The sequence below is a fragment of the Petaurus breviceps genome, unplaced genomic scaffold, assembly GCF_028583685.1.
Source record: "Petaurus breviceps papuanus isolate PSGF00001 unplaced genomic scaffold, PetGlider_PUasm1.0 175, whole genome shotgun sequence".
In the NCBI taxonomy this organism is placed as follows: Eukaryota; Metazoa; Chordata; class Mammalia; order Diprotodontia; family Petauridae; genus Petaurus; species Petaurus breviceps.
In genome coordinates, this window is record NW_027185764.1 from 66,571,307 (window position 1) to 66,585,436 (window position 14,130).

The following is a 14,130-nucleotide window of genomic DNA, read 5'->3' on the forward strand; positions in this document are numbered from 1 at the left end:
ACTGTGAGTCATCAGAATTTGTGTGGGCACAGAGCATAAGGTATTGGGCTACAACCCAGACTCTAATGCCAGTCATGTTACTGCTGTTTTTCATGATCTTAATGAAATCATTAAATCTTTTTTTGTTCACTCAGGCAGCATGAAATAATAGAAGGAGCCCTGAATTTGAAGTCAGACAACCTGGATTCAGATCCCATATTCATTTATTAACTATGTGAACTTAAGCAAATCACTTGGATACTGGAACTCAATTTTCTTCCTTCAAAAATGGAGGATATAGACTAAATGTCTAAGGATCTTTCCATTTTTATGATTGAATGATTGGATGAATTATAAAGACCTTTCTAGTTAATACAGTCTGTGAGCAATCTAAGGGAAGGGATATGTGAGCAAGAGGAATAGTGGTAGGTTTTGTGGTTTGGGGAGGTAAGTAGGATAGTGGAATTGGGAAAGGATGTCAAAATACAACATAATTCAGAACACATTTAGAGAAACTTGCCTCTGTGCCCAGGATGAGTAAGAGTTTAAGCCAGATGGGTGAAGAGAGAAAAAGAAAAGCCTTTGTAGTCCTACCATTGTTACTTCTGTAAAGGAGTCCAGAGAAGTAAAAATGATTTGGGCTATTTTGAGTTTTGTTCTTATCTACAAGCCTGCCTTATAGAGAGGTTTTCAAAGACAATTCTTAAAGCATTTACTGTGAAGAGGTCTTGGGTATTTCCAACCTCACAAACATCACTTGACAGAATCAAATTTTGCATTGTTTCATGGGAGAAACTAAAGAAATTCCTTGGGTAAGTGCTGGAAATATTTTTAAATTTAATTCAGTCACTCTCACCCCTCCCCCCCATCGGAATATAGCAACTTGGAAAGTAATCTATTCTCTTCATTACGAGTGCTACATCCTGTTTCCTAAATCTCCTTTGAGTTGGTAGTTAAAAGAACTGGCTACATATTCCTAACATTATTGTTACTGACTAAAATGCTTAGTAATGACACAAACATCACTCAGAATCAAATTATAAGATGTACAGACAACATGCTCTAGGATTTAATAGCATCTTAAATGATTGCAGGAAAATGTTCTGTAAAGCTAGTGAAGCACACATGAAAGCTAATTCAATTCTCAAATGAATAAAAGTGAGAAATTGTTCTTATAAAACGGATGCTGCCCAAGATAGGAGAGTGCAGTCTTCTGCTTCACATGGGAAAAAGAATTCCTGATACCTCCCCCTCCAAATACCCTCTTAAAAATATCCACTTTTGGGGCAAATAGGTGGTACAGTGAATAGATCACCCATGCTTGAGTCAGGAGGACCTCAGTTCAAATGTGACCTCAGACACTAAAGTCAGATTGCCTTGCCTTCCCCCGTCCAAAAATCATAAATAAATATTCACTTTTGGTGGCCCTTTTTCCTTGGATCTAGACTAGGGAACTCTGTTGGAGTGAGAGCCCAAGTTCAAGTTCAGACAAGGTTATGTTTAGTCTTTTAGTGTTAATTTTTTAGGAGGTAAAACAGTTTTTTTTAAAGGAGGTTGGAAGAAATATTTGAAGGAGGCAAAGTAAGCATTGGGATACTGGTCAAGTGACTATTCAGATGCTTAATAGCATATTAGAGTTGGAAGGGATCAAATAATCCAAAACTTCTTTTTATAAATGGGGAAACTGAGTCTCAGAGAGAAGTGGCTTGCCTAGGGTAATGTCGAGAAAACATGGCAGACCTAGAAGTAGAAGGCTACTGGAGGCAGGTGGAGCTAGATTTACATTAAGAAGAGCTAAGAGAGGTGGGCTAGGGGGTAAAGTGAAGACAGCACTGGGCTTAGAGTCAGGAAGACATGAGTTCAAATCTGGCCTCAGATACTTACTAACTGTGTGACCCTGGGCAACCCTGCTTAACCCTGCTTGCCTCAGTTCCCTTATCTGTAAAATGAGCTGGAGAAAGAAATGGCAAACCATTCCAGGATCTGTCAAGAAAAACCCAAATGGGGTCATGAAGAGTGAAACATGACAGAAAAACAATTTAAAATTTTTAAAAAGGGGTGGGGAGTGTTACTGGGAATAATAAAACATTCCCTCCAGGGACACAGAGAAGAGAAATGGTCAGAGAAATGGGAAAGAAATAAATATTGTGGAATTTAAAATTCAAGGGGATAAAAACACTGGGTTCTAGATTCAGAAGATCTGGGTTCAAATTCCACCCTTGACTTAATGTGTGACTTTGGGCAAATAACAATATCCATGAGGCTTGGGTTACTCATCTGCAAAACAGGGGATTGGAATAAATGGCCTCTGAGGTACCCTAATACTTTAGATCTATGATCTCATAGTGTTAGCTGGGGGAAGGGGGACTGGTTAAGGGGATGGAAGAAACTGAAAGAATGAATTGGTAGAAAGGAATTAAAGTCAGGAAATATCAACAACTTTTTCAAATGTAGGGATGGAGAAAGAGTGGATGATAGCTTCAAGGGGAAATGGGTTTTAGATGAAAGCTTTGTGAGGAGAGGAAGCATAATGCAGAAGATGGATGACTTTGGAGTCAGAGGGCCAGGGGTTCAAATTTCAACTCTGCTACTTTTTAGCTATATGACCTTGGGAAATTTACTTAACTTAACCAAAAGTGTTTGGTTTTCTCATTTGTAAAATGAGAGGACTGGCCTAGATGACCTCCAACCCTATGAACCCATGAGTCTAGGGAAGATCTGAGAGTCTATTGGCAGACAAAGAGGATAAAGCCAACATAAGAAGAATGCAAATATGAGGGACTCTTGACAGATTTAGGTACAAAGAAGGCAGGGGAGAATGAGGTAATGCTGCTATGGGTGAAGGGTTGATGCTATCAAGAAGGGGCTCTCTTCCCTTGGAGAGAAGAGCAAAAGAGAAGATGGAGTCATTTTCTAGGAATTCTAAGATGTCTATTCCAGAGAGATTCAGGTTTTCTTAATCAGGAAACTGTCTCTTCACACTGGGTAAGAGGAAAAATATGAACCTGGAGAGGCAAGATGAAGACAAAATGTTCTTGATTAAGTTTTCTGTAGAGTGAGGGAAGGTAGCCCCTGCAATTCTTCTCTGAGTTGAATTCAGGGGAAGGGAGAAGATACTACTGAGGGTTTTCAAAAGGACTCAAAGGTCAGTAAGGTCAGGATCCAACTTCAGTGGGTAGGGAATAACAGTGAAATGCATCATTTCTCTGATGCCTCTTAAAGCATATTGTAAATCCTGGTGCAGGTTATCCAGCAGAGGGAGCTTCATGGCTCAAATCCCACTGCAGTTCAGAAGGGGATGTCACTAGCCCTTGTTCAGGGAGCAGTGGGTTGGTTCTTTAAAAGGAAATCTTCCTTTGTTGTGCATCCGAGAAGTGGGGCTTACCTTTTCATTGTCAATGTTCCACCTCCACCCTTCCTTGCAAGGAAAGCAAAAAGGATCAAGCACCTTTTTCCTTCATATCCTTCATAACTCCTTCATATCAAAACAGGGGGAAAGAGAAAAAGAGGGAAGAGAGAGCCAGAGAATACCAGTACAATGTTGTTAGCAGGGCCCTGAGGGAATGGGACACTAAATAAGTTTTGCTGGGGATGGGGGAAAATGGTGGAATGAGACTGCTGGCAAAAGATGACCAAAAGATAAAAGGAAATGAAAAAGGGAGGGGGGGAAGAGGAGAGACAGAGAGACAGACAGAGAGAAAGAGATAGAGAGAGACAGAGAGAGAGAGAGAGAGATCCATCAATTTTTTGTTGCTGGTCTAGCACTTTGAAGCATTTCTGTAGTTTTCCTGTGATCTTTTCCCTTTCCTTAGGTTGCCACACCCCTCTCCCTTGAGGAGGCTAGGCACTGTTCTCTAGTAGAAGATTCCATTAATGTTTCCTGGGGCATTATCTCTCCTACTCTCTCAGTTCTTTATTTGCATATGTCAGGCTCCCCTGATTCATTCCTTTGTTTTGTTTGTAAAGCTAAAATGCTTCATGATCAACTCCTGGCAAATCTATGGATAGCTCCTTTGGGAGTACTATAAATAGGTCATATTCTGTGTTCAAAGCAAGAACATAAAATTGTGTAGGGGTTGGGGTGGGAACTGATCAATGGTCTGTATAAGCATGTGATAGCATTTCTAAATCTCCAGGTGGACTTTCAGAACATACATATTTATTGTTTGTAGTCTGCTTAGCACATGAAGAAAAGAAGCCTTTCAATTGGCTGCTGAGCTAGAACGGAGAATGCTTACAAATGGCACTTGTTGGTTAACTTCTACTCTGTTTCCTGGCTGCATTTGAGTGGGGAGGCAAGGAATGTTGTAGGCCTCCCTGTGAGAAGAGAGACCTTTATCTCCCCACTTGGGCTAGCAGCCTGTGAGCATATGGTCTTGCTATTGTTTCTGTCTCTTTTGTCTACCCTTTCTTCTTATGAGGGAAAGGAATATAGGAGTAGACTGTGACCTTGTGAATTTCAAAAGGTCACAAGTGGGGTGGCCAGGTGGCACAGTAAGAGCGCTAGCCCCGGAGTTGGGAGACCCTGGATCAGTTCTGGCCTCAGATACTTAACACCCACACAAAATAACTGGCCGTGTAACCTTGAGCAAGTTACTTACCCCCAATTGCTTTAAAAAAAAAAAGGTCACAAGAACAAGCCAGCAGAAGTCCAGGAGCTGGAGCCCATACCAGATTTTGTGGACATCCGAGTCTTTGTTATGTGTTTCATGCTCTTAAGGGCTGGGTTTATTGATGACCAATCCTCACTGCCATTTACATATAAAATTGTGATCCCCACTACTACCATCTCTATGATATGGCTTGCTTGGGAGAGTTGATTTTGAATATTTGGGAGGTATTTTTCTTTGTTTCTCAGTTTTGTATAGTATACTTTGTCTTTGTTATACTTCCCCACCCCTGGAATCTATTTTGACAACATAACCAGTCTACCTATCTTTTGCGAATTTTCCTGGCCAGGAGGGACAAGAAATTCAGATCCAAAAGTCATCTGGCACAGACCAAAGTATCTCAGAAGGACCTCACCATGCAAAACTGCAGCAGGAGGTACCAAGCAGATCTCAATTGCTATACTCACCACACAGTTCCGATTAAGCTCTAATTATATGGGGAGAAAAAGTAGAAGCTTAATAAAATTATAAAGAAAGCTATGAATAAGGGTTGAACATGGAGCTTGTTATAACCTGGGGAATGAACTTCATTTGAATTTTATGGCCTTTCAATTTACATTTTTTATTAAACCTTTTTTTTTACAATTTTCAATATGTCTTCTTGTAATAATCATCTCTGGGAATTTGCAGGTGTTAAATTAGATACAAGAGGAGCATCCTTCCTCTTCCCAGAACACAAGTCAAGGCACAGCATATCTTATAATGGAATTTAATAATAATAAAAGAAACTGAATTAAAAGTTTGAACCATGCTTTCCATTGTAATGAAGACTTACGAGCAGCCAGATGTTTTGGACAAATGAGATGAAGGGAGCCAAGATTTTTCTTGTTGATTAGATGTGTCTCCCAACCCCCATAGAAAAAATGCCAACAAAGAACTTTTCTTTCATAGGATAATAGATTTAGAGCTAGAAGAGATCTTTGTAAGTCATTTAGCCAACCCCCTCCTTTTACAGATGAGGAAACTGAGGCATAGTAAAGTTAAGGGACTCACCAAAGTAATAAAGGCAAATCAGTGGTAGAATTAGAGCCTGAGTCCAGGTCCTCTAACTCCAAATTCCATTCGTTGACTAGTGAGACAGCCATGAGGGTTATTAAGGTTGTTTTCTCCCCACTTTGATCACATGAAAGTCCTGCCCAGATAGATTGGGCTGGCCTGATCATAAGGCAATCTCCCCCTGCCACAATGCCTGACATTCACATACATTCTTCTGAGTTAAGGCATAGAGAAGGGAGAGACATCAGACTAAGACATAAATGCTTTTGGGTGAGTGGGGGACATCTCAGCCCTTAGCACCTTCAGAATTATTCTTGAAGCAGATTTCGGATGTGCAGAGGCTAGAAGTCTCCTGCCCCCCAATTCCCTGCTAATTCCCCCTCCCCCACAATTAACTATTCATACCCCATAGTTCAAGGAAGGCTAAGGTCCGCCCAGGTAGGATCCTCACTGCTGGGTCTCTTCCCATCTGACAAGGGTTTATCTCCTGCTCTTCTCACTTGCTCCACTAAGGTGTTCAAAAGCTTGTCTCCTTGCTAACCTGCCCTCCTATTTCAGGGAAGTTTAGCATATATCCTTTGAAATATTTTAGAAAATACAAAAATACAAAATTCTCCCCCTTTTACCCTCCCTCTCCTTCTTCCTTTCCCTTTCCTTTTCCCTCTATCTCTATCTTCCTCCCTCTCCTTTCCCCCTCCCTCTCTCTCTCCTTTTCCCTCTCCCTTTTCCTTCCTCCCCCTCTCATTCTCTTTGCCTTTTTCCTCTCCCCTCCCTCTGTTCCCTTCCCTTTCCCTTTCCTCTCTCTCCTTCTCCCTCTCCATCTCTTTCTATCTAACTTGGGCTTGCATTTTCCCCATGGGTCTGACTTACCTCCTTAAGACAATACTAGTTAAGTTATGCTTGGCATGAGGGACAAAAAAAAAAAAAAAGATCTGGCCAATGGGTACTGGCTTGGTGGGCCTGTATAGTGGAGAACTTTGGCCATCCAGTGCATAGAATGAAGTCTAGGGTAGAGCAATGAGTAAAAGGGAGAAGAAATTTCAGTAAGGATATGATGAGACTCAACAGACCAACTGCAACTGCTTTGCCAGGTTGGAGCAGGTGAACGTAACAATAAGATCCTTTTAAAATTGACTGGGTAAAGTTATTTACTGTCCAATCCAAGCCTTGGATAAAGAAGGAAGATAAGGAAGGGAAGAAGATAAGCCTTTCCTTTCAAGGCTTCCATTCTACCCCATTTAGTAGGTGGGTCCACAGAGACAGCAAGGGATATGAGATGGGAATCACTCATATTTTTCAAGTTAATGACCTGAGGCAAGTATGTCAATGGAAATTCCCAGGATGGTGCTACTGAGATAATCCTTATACAAGAATTTATTAAAATGGTGCTATGTCTAACTTAAAGATTGGATTTATAGTTAGTACAGATGGCTTCAATTTAGTTCTATTTCTATAGATTCACAGACTATTTCTAAAGAAGGAACTAATCTTTGTGACTAGGTATTTGATTAAAATATTTTGTCCAATAACTTGGCATCATTTGGACAAGTTTGACGTTTCCAATAGGTTGAGAATCAAAAGTGATCCTGAAGAAGAATCTTACCTGCCTAGTCTTACCTTTCCTAGGCTTAGGGTATTTATGCCAGTCTGTTTCAAGACCATTCCTACTTTCTTTCACCAAAATCTATAATGCTGGACTCAATTATAGTGACAAATTATGTTTTATTTTTTTTATTGTAGAGCTTTTTATGTTCTATATTTCTGGAAACAAAACTTTCTTGGAAGTAAGACTTCCTCAAGAATAAGTGATTATTCTCCATACTTCCTGCTTCAAAGAGTAAAGCAATCTTATTTTTAGACTATATATATTTAAACTGGTAGGATGATGTATTGGTTTCATGATTTATTCTATAAAATGAACTCCAAATATGACATTTTTCCCCATATTTGGAAATACATGAAGTTTTGCTCTGGACTTCATAGCTTATTTTTAAAACTTTTATTGATGCCCTTTAAAAAAAATTACAATCATTTCTAAGTATACCCCTTTCTCCAATAAGTGGTCTTCCTTTGTAGAATATACTCCTTCATCCAAAAAGTGTATAAAGCGCTTAATGACCAACACAAACATGCTATACATAGCTTAACTGAAGGATGGTTATCCCAAAGAAGAGAGGCCTCTATAGGGGGAACATGATACATAAGCATAGATTTGAAGGCCTACCATGAGGAAGAGGGATTAGAAGTACTCTTTTTGGTCCCAAAGGGTAGAATTAGGGGAAATGGGGAAAAAGTTAAGAGAAGAAGATATCTGCTTAGTATAAAGGAAAATTCCATATAATTAGAGTTATGCAAAACTTGATTGGTCTCCTTTAGGTGCTAACTGACAACTTGTCATTGATACAGAGAGGATTGTTGCTCAGAGATAGGTTGCAAAGGTTGACCTCTGAGGCACATGACATACTGTATCAATTCAGTGACATAAGTGTAGTTTTTAAAAGTTTCTCTCTGTACTTTCTATTTCAAAGAGTAAAACAAAATTTTATTTTTAGACCATGCAGTTAAGCTGGCAAGATAATGTATCAGTTTCATGTTTTCTTTTATGGAATGGACTCTAATAGGGACATTCCCCCCCCCCCCGTATTTGAAAATTCATGCTCTGTTTTGTTTTGAGTCAATTAAAAAACTTTTATTGATACTTTTTTGTATTTAAAATTATAGTTATTTCTGAATATATCCCTTCCTCCAATTAATTTCTCCATTGTAGGACGCCTGGCCTCCCCTCAAAAGAAGAAAAACCCTACTTATTTAAAATTAACTAATCCATGTGATAGCATATGCAACATTCCATAATCTTAATCTCCTTCCACTTCAATGAAAGGAAGTGGAATTCCTTATTTCTTCCCCAGAACCTAGTGTGGTTATTTTAATTCTACAATGAGCAGTTTCATTTTATTGTCCTTCACATTTATATTGTTTTTTTTTAATATATTGCTCCTGGCTCTGCATAATTTACTTTTCATCAATTCATGTCTTCCCATGTTTCTCTTAATTCTTTACATTATTTCATACAAGGAAAGAGTATATATTACATTCTTGCATAATTTGCTTTTAACTATTCCCCCATTGGTCATCCCTATTGTGTTTCCCATTCTTTGGTAACAAAAATGTGTTTCTGTGATATATTTTTGTACATATGGAAACTTTCTTTCTTTTCTCAACCTTTTTGGGGTTGGAAGTGGGATCTTTGAATCAAAAGGTATGGGTATTTTAGTCACTTATCCCTGAAATTATTTTAGAGAATGGTTGGAACAATTCTTGGTACCACCAAAAGTGTATTGGTGTTCCTTTACTTCCACAGCCTCTCCAACATTTTTATCTTTCATAATTTTTGCCAAATTTTTGAGCATGAGGCAAACTCAAAATTGTTTTATTAATAGTGATTTGGAATTATCTTCCATATGGTTCTTAAGGGTTTACAATTATTCTTTTGAGAATGATAATACCCTTCCACCACTTCTCTTTTGGGGATTTTTTTGTCCTATATGTGTGTGTTGATTCTCCTTATTTTTTGTACATCAGATTTTTGTTAGAGATATTTGACAAAAAATATCTCACCAATCCAGTTTTCTTATTTTAGCTGCATTGATTTTGTTTGTGCAAAAGGTTTTGGTTTCATCATTAAAACTGGTTTTGAAATTTATCTCTTCCCCTTTCATTAACTCTCCTACACAGATTACTGCCTGCACACACCTCTGAGGTGGGGCTTTCTTAACCTCCTTGAATTGGATGTATGGGACACCAGCTGGTTTCCTACCCAGAGTAAATTCAATTGGTAGCAGACTGACCCTAGCTCTATTTCTGTCCCTTTTCTCTTGGGCATGGAGATGCCTACCATTCCAGTTGGCTTCGCACCTTCTCTTCTCCTTCCTTCCCTCCCACTGATTGGGTAAAATCAATAATTTCTTTGTATACTGGAATTTGTGGAGCTGGGGAGAGGGTGCAGAATGAGTCACTAACATGGGGAGACCAAGAAGTAGTAATGTCAGCTAAAACCCAAAAAGCTAGTCTGCAACTTTGATTACAAACCACTGAGTTGTGTTGGGTGCACCCAGTGGATTGGTGGTAGGGAGGGTGAATGACATCTTTAAATGTTTTGGTTCTCCTATATTATTCCATGATGCTTGGTATTTCTGCTTTCTCTTGCAAATTTAGCATTAATGACTATGAAAATGGTGCACAAAGATCAGAGTTCCTATTCTTTTGAGATTGTTAGTTTGGGGAGTTATGAGGTAGACAACTACTCTACCATCTTGCTGATCACATCCTTTGTAACTTATTCAGAAGATTACAATATACCTATTTTTAAGCCAATAAAACTATGCACTTGAGAGAATAATCTTGGTTTTCTAAGCTTTGCAATGACTGTTGACCCAAAGCAGAACAACTGACCTGTGTAATCCATGGAAAATATTCTGGATTTGAGGCTAGAAAACCTAAATTCATATCTTAGATTTGGTACTTCCTACTTGTATCACCTTGAGCAAGTCACATTCCTTTCTGTAAAAAGGGTGGTGGTCCAGTGGCAAGAGATTGGATTTTGACTCAGAGGACCAGGATATGAATCTCACTATGTCATTCTGTGAAACTGAAAAAGTCACTTAGTTTTTTGACTACATATTACTTATTTATCCATGATAATGTTGTATTGGATGCCCTCTCAAGGCCCTTATTTTTCTAAATTGATGGCAGGGGTATGTTTGTGCCAGCTTGAACTGTCTTCCAAGAACCAATTGTTAAATTTTCAGTAAGAGCGTTTATGCCTTGGGAAATGGGTAAATACTACAAACCATGGTTTGATCGAATATTTTGTTACTTATGTAGACTTAAGAAAGTGATAGGGAAAATATTAATAAAGTCTGTTGAAACTTAAAAGTCAGTCATATGTACTTTCTTCTCCCAGAGAATTAGTTGTTAAACATTTACTGGCTTACCATTGGCAATACTTCTCCTATCTTGTGACCCAGAGTGACTCCTACACAGTGTAGGAGTGTCCTGTGATCAGCCACATCCATGAGATTCAGCAAAATCAATTCAACATATATTTATTAAATATCTACTAAATGCAAAACACTGAAACAAAGGTAAAAGACTTCATATTTATTGACCAAGTCACCAAGAGTTGATCTACTAACTTTTGGAAACAAAGTGATATGAAGCTGTGATATATGCAATTTACTGGGGGCAGCCAGATGGTGCAGTGGATAGAACACTGGGTTTGAAATCAGGAAGACTCCTCTTCATGCTGATAAATATATGTATATGTATATATATAATATATACATATAAGATATACATATAAAATATACATAAATCTGGTCTCAGACACTTACTATCTGTGGACCCTGAGTAAGTCACTTACTTACCCCTATTTACCTCGGTTCATCATCTATAAAATGAGCTGGAGAAGGAAATGGCAAACCACTCTAGTATCTTTGCCAAGAAAACCTCAAATGAGGTCATGGGGAATAGGACATAACTGAAACAACTGAACAACAGTGCAACTTACTCTGTGTCATCTTTATCAATGTCCTTAAGAAAATGTGCTTTCTGCAACCTAACAATGTTTCTATGACAGCTGTAGAAACCTGTTCTTTCATCCCTTCATCAGCCAAGCACTGTTCAAAGGGCATTCAAACAATGATCTCTCTATGTCTGACCATTTGTTTCAGTAGGGAAAGTCTATATTGTTGCCTGAAATTTCTCAGCCATTTTGCTGGATTTGTACTAAAACAGATGAAGAGAAGACCTCTTTAAGTCAATGTAACATCTTTGTAGTTAATTGAGACCTAGTCTGAAGTTAGTCTAGATCTAGTATAGTGGAATGTGCCAAATGACTTGGAACCAATCAACCTAAGTCTTAGTAATAGTACTTAATAGTTATTGCTTGTATTGCCTTGAGTAAGTGCTTTAACCTCTATGAATTTCAATTTCCTTGTCACTTCATTTTCCTAGATTATTTTGTTCCTGTTAAGGGCAGCAATGACTCATCATGATTTGGGGGAATGGATGTGGTTTTATTGGGCTGGTTCATTGTCAGAACTGTAACTAGAGTGGGGTAATAGGGTTTTGCCCTAGGGAACCAAAATTAAAAAAAAAATTAAGCAATGATTTTAAAGGTTGTATAATTTTGAAATGTCTTGCATATATTATACATATATATTTGTATTTATTTAGTATTTAATTTTTCCCTAGTTACATGTAAAAACAATTTTTAACATTTCTTTTTAAAACTTTGAGTTCCAAATTCTCTCCTTTCTTCCGTTCCTACCCACTCCCCACCCCACTGAGAAGGCAAGCAATTCCATATAGGTTGTACATGTGTAGTCATGCAAAGCATATCTGTAATAGTCATGTTGTGAAAGAAAACATAGGTAAAAAAGACCTCAAGAAAAATAAAGAAAGTGAAAAAAGTTGCTTCAATTCATATTCAGACACCATTAGTTCTTTCTCTGGCGATGGATATTTTCATGGAAAATAGTCTTGCTGAGAATGGCTAAGTCATTCACAGCTGATCATCCTACAACAATGCTATTACTTTGTGTACCCATTACATTTCACTTTGCTTCAACCAATGTAAGTCTTTCTAGGTTTTTATAGGAGCATCCTGCTCATCATTTTTTGTATTACAATACATTATGTTCCATCACAATTACATACCACAGCTTATTCAGTGATTCTGCAATTGATATACATCCTCTCAATTTTCAGTTGTTTACCCCCAGAAAAGAACTGCTATAATATAGGTCCTTTTCCTTTTTGTTTTTTACCTCTTTTGGATATAGACTGAGTAGTGGTATTGCTGTGTCAAAGGGTATGCATGACTTTATAGCCCTTTGGGCATAGTTCCAAATTGCTCTATAGAATGGTTTATCAATTCACAACTCTGACAACAATACATTAATGTCTTATTTTTCCCACATCCCATCCAATATTTGTCATTTACCTTTTCAACCCTTTTATATAATCTAATAGGTGTAAGGTAACACCTCAGAATTCCTTTAACTTGTGTTTCTCCAATCAATAGTGAACTAGAATATTTTTTTCATATGGCTATAATTCCTTCATTTGAAAACTGATTATATCTTTTATCAATTGGGGAATGGCTCTTACTTTCATAAATTAGACACAATTTCTATATGTTAGAGAAATGAGGCCTTTTTCAGAGAAATTTGCTTCAATTTTTTTCACTTATTATTGCTAGCTGTACTTCCCTCCATCCTTTTTGCCCTACCCCCATTTATTCCATTCTCTCTCTCTCCTTTACCCTGTCACCTCTTCAAAAGCTTTGCTTCTGATTCCCCCCTCCCCCAAACTTCCCTCCCTTTTATTACCCACCCCCCATTATTCCCTTCCCTCCTACTTTCCTGTAGAGTAGGAGAGATTTCCATACCCAATTAAATGTATATATTATTCTCTCTTTAAGCCAATTCCAATGAGAATTCTCATTCCCTTTCAACTCCCTGTAAAGCCAAGCACCAGCAGCTTTCCAGAAGAATGCTACTATGAACAGCTTTTAAAGTAGTGTAGTGAACACTCTATTTATTCAATAACAAATCAGAGCAAAACATTCACAGAAAATCGAGATACAGAATTCACAATATTACAACTTATCACAGAAAATCAAGATACAGCATTCACAACAGCTTATCACTAAAATGGCCACATAGTCTTCACGACAGTGGTCAGAAATTTTTGAACAAGGTACGTTCATTTAGTCTATCAATCATTCAATGATCCTTAAAGAGGTTTGCCTCCTTAAGGGACACAAACTACAATAGTCAAAGTTCTCCACTCATGGGGCATGCTAAGTTAACTCAATCAGTCTCTTATTCAATCATCATTCACTATTCAATCATGTAATACACAGGCCCTCCACCCCTAGGTCACTAGTAAATTATCATTTCTCAATCAGTACACAGTATCCAAGTAAAGTCTTCTTTCAGCTTGACTCAGGGTGGTCTCTCAGATTCCCTGGATCCCCTTCCATGGTCCCAGGTCCAACCTGGATTCACCAAACTGTCACCTGGGTTCAAAGGCAGACAGCTCCCAGGTCCTTGTCCAGCTCTCTGAGCACTTCCTATTCCATGCTGAAGCTCACAGTGTCCAGTCCACCTTAAATCCTTCACAGTCTCTGTTCAGAAGGCTTAACAAAGGCTTAACAAAGCCACAAACAGGTTCATACAAAGTACTAGCATCACAGTCATGCTTCCTCAGTCTCCAGCAACTCCAGCTGGCCATTGGACATCTTTGGCAGCTCCCAGAAGCTCTGTCTAGCCCTTGGACTCAGCAGAAGCTCCAGCTGGTTCCCAGAATCAAAATCACTTCACCCAGGTTTCCAAAATCAAAATCATTCTCTCCAACCTGGGGGCCTTTCCTCTTTTGGAACACACACACACACACACACACACACACACACACACAC